Source organism: Furipterus horrens, unplaced genomic scaffold, assembly GCF_987537825.1.
Source record: "Furipterus horrens unplaced genomic scaffold, mFurHor1.1.pri manual_scaffold_6, whole genome shotgun sequence".
NCBI classification, from domain to species: domain Eukaryota; kingdom Metazoa; phylum Chordata; class Mammalia; order Chiroptera; family Furipteridae; genus Furipterus; species Furipterus horrens.
In genome coordinates, this window is record NW_028327176.1 from 166,088,419 (window position 1) to 166,103,277 (window position 14,859).

General features: G+C 34.2%; 1 pseudogene; it reads right to left on the minus strand.

The window, feature by feature from the left end:
- Nucleotides 1-10,331: 10,331 nt before the first annotated feature.
- LOC150007753 (large ribosomal subunit protein eL43 pseudogene) lies at nucleotides 10,332-10,601 on the minus strand (annotated as a pseudogene).
- Between the last annotated feature and the right edge of the window lie 4,258 nt (nucleotides 10,602-14,859).

Consider the following 14,859-nt stretch of genomic DNA (forward strand, 5'->3'; position numbering starts at 1 on the left):
TCCCGCGATAGGTGAAAATCTGCGAAGCAGGAACCTTACATTTATTTTCGTATTTATATATATTTTAAGGCTTTATAAACCCTTCCCACACACTTATAAACTGTTCCACTCCCTTATTAACTTTTTCCACACTTTTATAAACACTACTTATATTCTTAAACATATTCTACACTCTTAAACCTACATAACTTTAACAACATACAAGTACAGTACTGCAAAATCCCGCGACATAGCGAAAAATCTGAGATAAATAATTAAATATAATATTTTTAAAAATCCCGCGATACAGTGAGGCCGCAATAAGTGAACCGCAATATAGAGAGGGACTACTGTATATTTTAAATCACGGTATTAACATTGCTACCTCCCTGGTCCTCTGTAGCTTGACAAATCATTCAAGAATTCCCTCCACTCTATGAATAAGAACAAATGTATTAGTCAATAGAAACATAAAAACACAATTAAATCTTGCTTAACTAGCATTTTGAATGAACCACTCTGCTAAATTGAATTTTCAGGTTAAGCAGCAGCTTCTCTTGGTTTTAATGTATGCAATTAAATATCTTTCTTAAATTCCTTAGCTGCCTTACATTCCTTTTGGAATCAGGCAGTATATAAATGAAATCAAATTAAATATATGTCATTTCCCACTTTAATATGGTTTATAGGAAACATAATTTAATATTTAAGAATTATAGGAAATATCAGATAATCCTTGTAGCTCTGGCCTTTCTCCTCTGACCTTATTACATATCTCTGGGCCTGGGGATACCCACACCACACAGGAAAGGGAAACAACAGGACAGGGAGGCATTACACCTGAGCAACTAGAAATAAAGTCAAGGCTCAGGCCAGGTGCTGCCTCATATGTGACTATGTGGAGAACTCAATTTGTAACAGGAAACTGCATCCTACCCACTTGGAGGACACCTGGATGAGGAGACTGCCAATTTGTTTGTTCTCCTGTATTCTTCTCTTATGCTTTTTCATTCATACAAGTAGCCAGGCTTTTCAATTCCTTGAATTTTCTAGCCCAATGCTTGGTACCTAGAAAATGCATAGTAAAATAGAAATACACAAAATCTTCATTAAAGTCTGTTATATGTGGTATTGAATAAAAGACCCACACATTTTGATTGAATTGTCTTATCTCTAAAACATTGAAAAGAATTTTTACCTCAGAAGGTTGTCATGGGAATTAAATGAAAAAAAAAAGAAAGAAAGCAAATGATCACTAGGCAGACCAGATGAGGTTCTTTCCTGTTCCTCTACACTTTTCTTTGAGGCTTTGAAGTGCTTGCTGTGGTCCTCTTTGAAGGCTTCAGTGTTATAATAAAATCTCACAAGTTTCTGAGAGCTGAATTTATCTGTCTTTTTCTAGGTTTCCCCTTGAACATTTGATTACTGCAGGCAAGGTCCTCTGGTGGGTGCCAATATTGAAGATGGCCGTCTACATGTGTGAATGACCAGATTGGCTAGTCAGAAGTCTGTAGGGCTTATGGAACTAAATTTACCCCCAGCAGGGGCACCTTAATCTGTATGGTGACTAAGTCAATTGAGTGCTCTCTCTTGGGAAGTTTAAGTACGGAGTCAGCTGTTAGTAAGAGAGGCAGATGTTTATCCATTCATTTCTTCAACAGACACTTCTTGAGCTTCAATTTTCCACATACTCTTCTAGATGATGAGGATATAGCCTGTCCTCCCAGTACTCATATTCTGGTGGGAGAGACAAACATGTACTATATTTAATTGATTTGAAGATGTGCATTTTCTCACATTTTCAGATTTCTGAAAATGGAACACATCTTACAGTTCCTGGCATCTGACAGCCACAATCTTAGCCAAATGGCAGCCACAGAGTCATTTTCCTACATGAACTTAGTTATATCTGTTTATAACCACAACACAATTAAATTATGTGCATCGTTGGTACTATACATGTGGAGTTTCAATACTGTTTAAACTATCTTCAAAAAATGGTGTTTTTATGTGGCTGAAAAAGAAAAAACATTATTTTTAGACAACAAGGCTAAGAAATAGAGCAAGAGACATAAATTTGCTATTAGAGAAGCAAGTAATATCATTTGAAGTATGACCACAATTCCATATTTCTTGCTTTATGGATTCTAAGAAAGGAAAACACCCACTAATAGATGAAGTTGTGTTACATTTTGTTAGGGAGATATTGTGTTTAAAAAAAAAAGCACACTGACATTGAGTATAACTTGAAGATATATCAGAGTACTAAATTCTGAATGTAAAGATGTTTTAAGTATAATTTAATTGATTTATTTTGCTGACAGCTTCCTTTTTCTGTGAAGGACATATGATTTAAAAAAAAATGTCTAAATAAGTCTAAAAGAGCTCTTTCTATGAATATAGAATAAAAATTCTAAGTGGTAAGAAAGAAAATGTGAAGTTTACTTGTCAGAGTTTCTTTTTTTCTTTTTTCTTTTTTTCAATAGGTATATAAAATAATGGCATATGTTTCAACTGTTAACATCTCAGAGTTGCTGAAATTCAGTAGCTACATAATGTCAGTGCTAAGTGCCATAAAGAAAAATAAAGCAGATAAGAGGATAGAGGGTAATGGGCAGATTATACTATTTTTGGATGTGGTGTTCAAGGAAGGCCTTTCTACTAAAGAGACATTAGAGCGGAAATCTGAAAGAAGTGAGAAAGTGAGCCAAGCAGTTATCTAGGAGAGGGCTTTTCCACATGGAAGGGATTACAAAAGAAAGTTTCTATGGAAAGAACATGAGTGAAGTGTTTGAAGAATTGAAGAGAATTTTCTGTGGCTGCAATGTAGTGAGGAAGGGTGAGAGTGGAGTCAGAGAGGTAGCAGGAGGTACACATTATAGAAGACCTTGTAGAACATGGCAAGGACCTTGGATTTTATTCTAACAGTGGTGGAAAATCATTGATGATTTTTAACACTCTGAACACTGCATGAACAATAGTGTAGGGAGCAAGTTAGGAGAATATTTCAATAATTTATAATGTTCATGATGTCAGCTTATAGTAGAGCATTAGTGGTAGAGATAGTAATTGAAGTTTAAATACATTTTGGAGGTAAAATCCATAGCATTTGCTGATGGGTTATATATGGAAATATAAAAAAAAAATGGATTAAGAATGGTTCCAAGCTTTTGGGCCTGAACACCTCATTATATGGTGGTTACCTAACTGAAATAGGTAAGGCTCAAAGAAAATTAGGATTTTTGGAGGATGTTGGGGAGATAATTCATAGATTAAGACTTTTATTTTGGATGTTTACATTTAAGCATCTAAGAAGGAAAAGTAAGTACACAGTTATATATAAAAATCTTTGGTCAAGGAGAAGCTAAGGCTGTAGAAACACATTTCGGAGTCATCAGAGTATGAATGGTATTTAAAGCCATCTGAGAGGATTAGCTCAACATGGAAGTGAGTAAAGGAGACTGAAGAGAGGCAGGCAGCTAGTGACTTGAAGGAAAATCAGGAGTATGTAAAAGCCAGGTGAAGAAAGTGTTTCAAGATGAGACTGTGTCAAATGTTGCTGAGAGGTCCATTAAAGTGAGGCTGGAGAATTGACCATTGGATGAAACAATGTGAAGGTAAGCAAAGGCATTTGGCAAGAATAGTTTCAGTGGAGAGGTGGTAACACAACCTAACTAGAATAGATTCAAGAGAAAACAAAAAGTGAAAAGTGAAGAAAATAAGACTCAGGATAGAGTATAGGGGTCTTTTTGAGGAAGAAAAGAAAATGCGTCAGATGCTGGAGGAAAATGTGAGGTCAAGGGTTTTTTTATTTTTAATGCTTTCTTAATTATAAAAATTATTATAGTATTTAGTTGTGGTTGATAGTGTGAATGATCCAGTACAGAAAAAATAATTAAGTAAGAGATATTGAGAAGTTAGGTAAAAGAGAGGGGATTTTATGCCTAAGTGGAGAACTTGCATAGGAGCCTTGGATAGAAGCATAGACAGTTCAGCTACAGAGAAAAGGAATTATAGTTCAGACTCAAATAATATTGGGAGACAGTGAATGGGTCTCTTCTGGTTTTGCAAATCTTGCAAACAGAGGCACTGACTCCTTTTGTTTCTAAATATCTTTTCAAGGATATTGGTATAATGAACAGCTTTGGAAAAAAAGATCTATTTTTTCCCTTAGGAGAAAAGAGTAGGCAGCTTACTGCCTATTATAAAAGATATGGGTCCCTAGTTTCAAGATTTCTTTCCTCTAACACAGGGATGCATGTACAGGCATCCATCTGGTCTCATCTGGGAGGGACGTGGGGCAGGGGAAACTGACAGGAAATATGCAAATGCTCATGTTGCTTTCTGTGCTATCAGTAATAAAGTTTTTGTTTCCCACCCAGTAGTCTTTCGTATCTTCTGCTGGCATTTGTGACACTGTAGTAAGCTAGCTTGTTAGGTTGAATGTAGGGTAAAATCTCAGCTCATCCACAGTCTCTGATACATAAGCTGGTAAATTTGGTGATAGGATAATGAGGACATTCCCTGGATAAAAGAAAAAGCAAAGTCATAGGCTAAGATTGAGAATGGGAAAGATAGTTTGGAAGTTGAAAGACCAAAGAGCACATATAATATAAACATATTAGAGAGTGAAGAGATCGAGGATATGTAATAACATTGCCAAGTCGTTCTGGAAACACAGTTGAATATTTTTTAATATAAAGTGCCAGCGACTTGTATAGATAGCCAATCATTTTTCTCTAGCCACATTCAACAACTGGGGTGCAAAAAAAAGAAAAAGAAATCAGATTTAACTAGAAACTGGGGTTTTATCCAAGGTGAAAATGTTGAAAGGAGATTTTGGTGGATTGAAGAACTGTTGAAATAGGCATTCTACAGAGTGTGATCTGAAAAGGTGTAAGAGACTGGTTTGACAACAAAATGTCTGAAATAGAAATTTTAGAAGTGGTAACATTATTGGTAATTGGTCTCTATATGAATATTGATATCGCCAAGAATGATGACCAATGTAGCGGTGGAGAGAAAGGTAGTAAGTCAGGAATGAAACCTCCAATGAATGAGGAGAACATTGTAGATGACTTTAATGACGAGGTGTCACGGGCTTATCAGAGTGGCTACCAGTCCATACAGTGGGCACCTTCATAGAAATTAGAAAGTCACCCTGTAGATGAATGCAGTCTTGCTTTAAACTGGCTTGGCAGATGGTTTATGTCTGTGCAAATTAGCAAATGGCACCCTCCAACTGGTCGACATGGCATTGCACAGGTTCTGTCTGCACAACACTTTATTGTAACCCTTAATCAGATAGCATGTGTTTTCTAAAAAATAGGCTGGGGGGGGGTATTTTTGTATATTTGTTTGTTTTAAGTAATAAGGAGAGTTTTACTAGAAATGATAATGGGAAGCAAGAATGTGGACTTCCATCCTATACCAAAACCAAGTGGTCTGTGCAGTACAGAAGAATAAACAGTCAGCTCTTGTCAGGGGAAGCTGAGTTGTCAAGGGAGGGTCAGGCATTAGTGAGAGAAACAAGATTCAGAGGAGAGTATTTAGACCTAGTATATTTAACTGAAGACAGACTATGAGTACCAGAGAGTAAAATAAGTAGATGTTGTTCAAAAATTTTTTAGAGGTTTTATGATAAATTATGTCCTATTGAAGATGTACAGAGTGCTGCAAAGTTACTTGAATTATGTGTTATTATTTTATTATTTTGATATTCATTTAGGTTTCTTTGTTCCTATTTACATACTGGTTAATAATTTACTTTTTTTGCCTTTTTAAGTTTAATTTTGCATTTTGAATACTTAAAATATTAAATGGTTCACTCCATTCCCATCAACCTCTAAAGGGGACAAATTTTATAAGTTTATAGTTTATACTTTCTGTTTCTCTTTGCAAAAATAAGCAGATACATGTATATGTTCTCGTTTTTCTTTTTATAACACAGGCAGTATACTATACACACTCTTTTGCACTTCACATTTTTTATTTAACTATATTTCATAGAAGTCTATATAGGTTCATAGGGATCTTCCTTGCTCTTTTTTATGGCTTCACAGTCCTCCATTGTGCGATTGTGTAATAGTTTATTCAACCATTTCCCTGTGCATGGACATTTCAATATTTTCAAATTACAGATAATGCTGCAATAAAGAGTATTATACTTATGCATTTTTTTATTGTCTAGGTTTAAATTTGGGGTAAATTCCTAGAAGTAGTATTTCTGCATCAATGCAATAATCCCTAAGTACTTTTTTAAAAATATAGTTAAATTCTCTGCAATAAAGCTTGTATTATTTTGCATTCCCATAAGCAATACATGAGTGTTTTAGGCCAACATTTGAGGCAAGTACTTTGCTATCACCTGAAAAGTCTAGTCTATTAGTTTAAAAAGGCAAAAAATTTAGGTCAGGATAGAAAGTCTTCTTGTGGTGGTTTCCACTGGGATAGTGAGAAATGAATGGGACAGAAGAAGGGTCACAAGCAGACCAATGTATCTGTTGAGTAGAACATAAATGTGATATTTGAAACCTATGTGGAAAGGATATATCTTTCAATGAATGTTGTTGACTAAGTGGTTAATCATTTGGGGGAGAATTTTCAGATAGCAATTGTAGATTGTGTTATTCAGATAACCTCAGATCAGCTCCTATAATAACCACATAAAGATATAACCACAGAGCTCAGATAAAATGTGAAAAAAGAAAAATCTTTCTAAAAGCATAGAAGATATGATGAGACAATAAAAAGTGTCAAGGCCCAAACTGAAATAAAATAAGAACCAAGGTTGTTCTGTTAACTAAAAAAAATGCCTTTGCCCTTAGAGCATTTTCTGATCTTTGAAAGGTAAAAGTTTAGTTTTAACAAACTAAAGGAAAGGAAATCAAAACTCATAACTCATTCAAGATAGGAGCTCTCCCTACAACAACCTGGCACCCCAATGGACTAGTACATCAAGGTTAGGGTGAACTAGAAGTTAAAACAAAACAAAACTCCAAAGCAGATTTAAAACCCAAGTTCAGATTACTTGAAGTGGTGATTTAAGACAGCTTTAGTCTGGCAGTGCCCACAAGTGTCTGACAGAAGCAAGTATAAATCCTGTCTGGAAGAAGGTAATGTCACTGTAAATCTCAGATTATTTCCACACAGTAAAAATACAATATCCAACACACAATAAATGATAAGGAGGCAGATAAGGAAGTGAAACTCAATGACTGGGACCCAAAAGAAACAACAAGCAGCAGAAAAGGACACACAGATACTTCAGGTATTAAAATTATTAGACAAAATCTAAAACAACAAGGCTCATTATGTTTTACAAACTATTAAAAATCTGGAAGATATCTATAAAGAAAAGAAAATTATAAGTGATATTGCAGATTCAATAATGGACCAAGTAGAATTCCTACAAATTAAAAAATGAGCAAAATTAAAACTAAATGATACCTATCTCAGACCATATACAAAAATTTACTCAAAAAGGATCATAGACCTCCACATAAAATTAAATCCATAATACTTTTAGAAAAACACACATGACAATATCTTTGTGATTTGGTGGTAAGCACAATCTTCTTAGGTAATAAGAACCAATAAGCATAAACTACATATTGACCAATTAAACTTTACTATTTATCAAAAGACATTGTTAAGAAAATAAATTGGAAGCCACAAACAGGAAAAATGTTTGCAGAGTATATAAAGGATTGGTGGTCATTATCTATAAATAACTCCTGTAAGTAATAATAAAAAGATAATAAGCTCTATTTAAAAAATGGACAAAAGGGTTGGGATAATAAAACAGCTAACAACAAAAAAAGAGATAGTTGAATGGCTAACAACTTAGAATTCCACAAAAATATTTCACACCATAAGAAATATTTATGCAAAAAAGTAGATATGTAGATTATGGATGCAGAATAGAGTCCAGAAGGAGATTTATACATATATGATCAATTGATGAATTCCCAAAGTAGTTCTCAAACATAGTTTCATGGAGAAAGAAATAACATTAAAAAATTGAATATCCATCTGAGGTAAAAAATAAACCTTGATCCTTACCTTGTACCATACACAGAAATTAACTTGAAACGTATCACAGGAAAACCAAAAAGCATAAAACTTCTGAAGGAAAACATAAATGAAAGTTCTCATGATCTTTTCAATAGGCAAAGATATCATTTACAAGATACAAAACCCACTAACCATAAAATAAAATTTAAAAAAAGAATAAAAGAAGACTTCATCAAAATTACAACCTTCTGATCTTCATTATTAAAATTGATTCCAACTCTGCTAAAGCAATAAAAACCTTCTAAAAACTCATCCTGCCATTGATAACAATTATGAACTGTAAGCAAAATATTTAAAACAACTACCTAAGAGTTCTAAAGAGTAAAAGAAAAACAGGCAGATTGTGGAGAATTATCAAACATAGAGAAGTGACAGGAACAGGGGCAGGTGTACTGTGCTTATTGGGATGATTTTACTGTGATTGCTGCTGTTGCTGTTGTTATTTGCAGATTCCCCAAGATAAAGTCACAGTCACAGAACAGTGTAAACAGCCAAATCTCCCAGAGAAGCCCTGACATATTTCTTGGTAAAGGAAACATGGAAAGTAGTCAAAACAAGCCAGAGAGTGAAAATGAATCTTGAACAGGGGAGACCTGGAGAAGGGAATTACTTAATTGTGCTTATAAACACACAAAGAGTCTGTCAATTCTTTGAACTGTATGTGCCTGGAGCAGACACAAAATAGCACGGCAAAGGCTCAAAGAAATAAATTGAGATTTAAATAACCACTCAAAAACAATAAAAAGAGCTTATCATCTGAACTCAACTAAATTAATTGCCTGCTAAAACAAAAATGTCAATATTCCCTAGAGGATTATAATAGAACCCAAAATCTACATATCAGATGAGTCACAATATCCAGGATATAATTCAAAATTACTTGCCATAGAAATAACCAGGAATATCTGACCTATTCTCAGGAGAAAACGCAATTATCAAATGCCAACTTTGAGATTATCAAGACATCAGATCTATCAGACAAGGACTGTACAGTAGCTATTATAATTTTCAAAGAGGTAAAGATGAGCATATCTCTAGTAAATAAAATAAAGGAAATCTCAACAAAGAAATAGATTGTAAAAAATAACTAAATGGAAAGTTTTAGAATTAAAACATACAAAAGTAATAAAAATTTCACTGGCTAAGCTCAATAGCAGAATACAATTGACAAGAAAAAGAGTTAGTGAACTTTAACTAAATCAATAAAAATTTTCCAATCTGGTGAACAAAGAGAGGGGAAAAAAAAGTAAAACAACAACAACAAAGCCTAAGTGGCCTGTGGAAAAATATCAAAAAATCTAATTTATTTGTAACTGGAATCCAAGTATAAGAAAGAATGGAACATAAAAAATATTTGAAGAAATAATGGTCAAAAATGTCCTCGATTTTGTGAAAGATTCAGGAAGTTCAAAGAACTTCAAACAGGATAAATTCAAAGAAAATCATGCCCAGAAACATCATGATCACACTGCAGACAAGGACTTTTTTATCTTAAGAGTAGTCATAAGAAAATAGTACATTCATGGAGTAGGAATGATTTGAAGAATTAGAGATTAGGTCAGGTGAGATGGAACAATATCTTTAAAGTGCGGAAAGAGAAAAAACTTATCAATCCCGAATTCTATACCTAGCTAAATTATCCTGCAGGATTAGGCAAAATAAAGACATTTTCTTTTCTTTTTTAGATATTTACTTTATTCTCATGAGAGAGAGAAAGAGACACCGAGAGAGAGAGAGAGAGAGAGAGAGACTCAGAAGGAGAAAGATGAGAAACATTGATTGGTTGCCTCCTGAACCTAGACATGTGCCCTGGCTGGGAGTTGAACTGGTGATATTTCAGTTACAGGACAATGCTGCAACCAACTGAGCCACACTAGCCAGGGCGAGACATGTTCTTTCTTTTCTTTCCTTTCTTTCTTTCTTTCTTTCTTTCTTTCTTTCTTTCTTTCTTTCTTTCTTTCTTTCTTTCTTTCTTTCTTTCTTCCTTCCTTCCTTCCTTCCTTCCTTTCTTTCTTTCTTTCTTTCTTTCTTTCTTTCTTTCTTTCTTTCTTTCTTTCTTTCTTTCTTTCTTTCTCTCTCTCTTTATTTCCTTCTTTCTTTTCTTTTCTTTTTTTAAATCTAAGGATTTTAATTTGCAAGTCATTTTTTTTGAGAAAGCAAGATTAATACTATGTACATCAGAAGGTCTACTTAGTAAAATTAACAAACAAAAATAACTTTGTTACATAAATTAACTCATTTATTATAGGCTAGCAATGTTTCAAATTGTGGAGCTTCTACTGGTGTTTCAATTCCTTCAGTCTTCTGATGACAGACTTTACTGTGACAGCAGAAGTGATGTTGTAGGTCTAGATACCACCAGCGACTGTTTTCATACAATGCCAGATCCCCACAGCTTGCATCTTCATCTTGGTTTTGCCACAAAAGGAGCAAGTGTACTTGGTTCGCTAGCTGATCTCAATTTTCTTCACTATTTTTCTTAAGGAAGCGCCATAACAGGTGCTGTATTTATAGACTATTCTGACTTTCTTGGTGCCTTTAGCCATTTTGAAATAAAGTAGGTCGGAACCAAGAGGAAGCAGCACACTGTGCCCATTTTCATATAAAGGAAAAGTAAAAGGACTTTTTGCCAAAGCCATGCACTACAAAATATGCTGAAATAAAGTTCTCCAGGCTGAAGCAAATAATGGTAGAGGGAAATTTGAATTTCAGATAAAATAACAAACATTAAAAATAATAAATATCTAAATAAATATAAAAGTCTATTTTTCCTCTTGACTTCTAAAATTCACACGACTTTTTAAAGTAAAAATTATAATATTGTCATGTGTTCTTTTCAATATATATAGATAGAATACACATAATATCTGTAACATAAAAGATGATGGGGGAGCATAAACAATCTATATTTTTGAAAAGTTTCTATGTTTTACATTAAGTTGTTAGTACAATATTAGCTTTCAGTATACTATGAAACATGATAGGTAGATAGATAGAAAGATAGATAGATAGATAGATAAAATTCTACATCAATCCCTAAAAAGAAGTATATATTAAAGAGCCCATAGATAAATTAAAATGAAATTCTAAAATAATTTTTAAATAATCCAAAATTAGGCGGGAAAACAGGGACAGAGGAACAAAAAACAAAAACAAATAATAAACTGGCTGACTAAATCCATCTTTATCAATAACTGTGTTAAATGTTAATTGGAGGCCAAATACCCTCCAAAAAACAAAAACAAAACAAACAAACAAACAAAACCCTGACTCGGGCATCATCTGGCAAAGGAAAAAAATCACTAATTCTGGGTCAGAGCGCGTGCCTGGGTTGCAGGCCCATACTAGGCAACCAATTGATGTTTCTCTCATACATTGATGTTTTCTCTCCCTCGCTTTCTCCCTCGCTTTCTCCCTCCTTTCCCCTCTCTCTAAAAATAAACAAATAAAATCTTTTTTAAAAATAAAGATATTTTCAGATTCGACAAAAAAGACCAGATTAGGTCTGCCTATAAGGGATGCACTTTAAATATAAAAGCAGAAATAGGTTGAAAGTAAATAGAGGAATAGGAAACAGACTGTGCAAAGAATAAGCACAAGAAGAGTGGAATGGTTATATTAATATCTACATAAATAGTCTTCAAAGCAAAGTTTATTAACATAGATAAAGACTTTTCGTAATGATAAAAAGAACAATTGGTTAGGAAGAAACAAATTTACACACTTAATAAATGAACTTCAAAATATATGAACATATAAAAACTTATGATATGTTCATGCAAAATAATACTACTTAGCAATAAAAAGAAGATATACAGATGGCAAATAAACATACAAAAATACTGACATTATTAGCCGTTAGGGAAATGCAGAGTGAAACCACAGTGCAATACCACTACACAGCCACTAAAATAGCTAAGAGCATAAAGATATAAAGCAACTGGAACTCTCATGTAAAATGATACAAACCACTCTGGAAAAGAGTTTGACAATTTTTTAATAAAACTAAATATATACTACTATATTATACACCAATTCCAATTCTAGATATTTAAACTATGAGAAATGAAAGTAAATTCCTACACAGAGTTTACACAAGAATAATTATAGCCATTTTATTAATAATACTCCAAACCTTGAGCTGTTAAATTGCTGAAGATTTTAAAACTATAATGTCCACTATTGGTGATAGTGAGGTGAGTCAGGCTTATTCCTCGGCTTCTGACAGAAACATAATGTGGCCATCCTCACTGGGAGGCAATATGGTCAGAGGAATCCCAAGACTTTATTATACCAGTAACACAGAGTTCCTCAGAGGAGAGGTGTGTGCTATGAAGAGGGGGATGGAAAAGAAAGTCCTGCCCCCTGAAAAACTAGTTGGTTAAACATTTGATTCCACCCCTAGGACTCTGAATGGTGCAACTCACAAAGCCTCTTCCATGGTTCCCGTTAATTCCCAGGTTTATGCTCAGTGGAGGGATTGACCTCAAGCTCCTGTTTGCATGCTATCTTTGTTTCTCTTTCCAACAATTCAGATTCTTCACAAGTATCCAAAAGAAATCCACTCATGGGGTGGGGTCACATCCTTAGAGAATACAAGGCTATGATTTCTCTCCCGCCCACCCAACATTGCCTCTGGAGGTTCAAAATTCCTCTCTATTGTGTAGATCATCTCAGCTCCTCCGAATTTCTAATTCCAAAGTTGCATAGTAAGCCCTTAAAGGCATTCAGGAGAGTATTCTAAAACCTACTGTTCTTAGAAGGGTTACCAATGGCAGATTTTTACCACTGCCTTAGCAAGTCCACTTCCAGAACTAAAGAAATAATCAGATACTAATTTTAGTACTTTAACCACCAAAACACTGTAAACAATTTAAATACTAAGCAAAAAAAGTTAATACCTCATGACGTAAGTCATATGACAGAATGTTATGTGCCTATTAAAATATGGTTTTAAAAAGCATTTACTATGGGAAATATATATACATATATGTATATATATACAAAATTTTATTTAAATACACTGAGGTACAAAGAATAAAACAACCAAAAGAGGCTAGACCTTCATCTCCCTCCCCATCAACACTAAGAGTAACACATGTATAAGGTTATAAAATTTAAATAATGCAGAAGGTTACTAAACGGAAAGTGAAAGGCCTCAGCTTCCTTCTTCCTTTCTCCCACCACTTTCTCCAAGTGAACAATTGCTTATTATACTTCCTAATCTAAAAAAGCATAAATCTGCATAAATTCACATCTATCTTTTGAAAATTTTACATAAAAAGAAGCCTACAATTTACATTGCTTGAGACCTTTTTATACTTATGATATATTTTAGAGATCTTCCAACATCAGCATATATATATGTGTGTATATGTATATTTTTTAATATGGCATAAATAATATCCTACATTATTTCATCATACCAACATCATGTTAATGTATCCTATTTTTGGAAACTTTAGTTGCCATATTTTATTCCAAAAGATTGTTCCAATTTGCACTCCAATTTACACAGTTTTCCTACATTTTCATTGCATCTGTACTATCATTAAAGTTTACAATGTGTATTTAAAATAAAGTCATTCAACTATCAATTAATGAGTGCCTACAATGTGAATTTAAAATCATGGCATGGTAAAAAAAATCATGGCACAGTACTACACTATATAACAATTAGAAACATTAGTAGAATGTGGTTCTCAGTCTCTCCTCAATCCAATAATCTGGAGGGGAGAAGGAAGATGTAAACAATACAAAATAATACAAAAAATATATAGAAAAGGAAAAGGTAAGAGTGACAAAGAAGAAAGTAGCTTCCATATAAAACTTAAATGAACAGTATAGCATAGAGGAAGTAATTACTTCTTTCTCCTGAGATCGTGAAAGACTTTATAACAAGTGCCAATTTACTTGGGATTTAAAACCTGTTACAGCTACCATTTGTTGATATTAAGTATGTATTAGGTACTATACCGATTTATTTTAAGTGTATTTCTAATTTAATCTCTGTAACAATATGAGGTAGATAAGATTTTCATAGGCATTTTATAGATTAGAGAGCAGGAATTTGTACGAAATTAATTGCTTACCAGCACAGAGCTATTACCATACACCTTCCATCTGTAGCTCATTTAATTGTCATAACATTCCTATGAAATAAGCACTACTATCATCCTTTCTACAGGTGATAAAAATTAGGCAGAGAGGGCATTAGTTTTTTGCTCAAGGTCGCAATGACAGTGGCAGAGCAGGAACACAAATCAAGACAATCTCAGAGTTCAAGTCCTTAGTTGATTCATTGTGGGAGGGAATGGGATGCAAAGGGGCCTGGGAGGAGGGGAGAGCTGCAGGAGCAAGGTCAGTGTGAGGGATGGATTGGCTGAGCCAGGCTCTGGGAGCACACTGAGGGAGGGAGTTGTTCACTGCGGAATGGACAAGGCCAGTGGGAGTGAGAATGGAATAGGAGAATGGAAATGAGATACTGGCAGAGGTAGAACACATAAGACTTGATGACTAATTGGATGCCTCAAACACAGCCATCTCAGCCTTCCCGTCTCCAAACTAAAGAGTTTTACCCCTTTTAGTGAGAGCCCACAGGCGGCCTTTTATTCCTTTTCTTTTGATTATTTTAGAGGCCTGTTTCTGGATGCTTCTGTTAGAGTTGCAATCATTCTTGTGCAGTGCAGGCTTGAGAAAGGATGATGCTAATGAGCTTTGCAGTTCAAGAATACTTCTCACTCCCTCAATCATACACAAATCATGAGGTTAGAATAGTGGTTATCAAGCAGGTTGCAGGAGAAA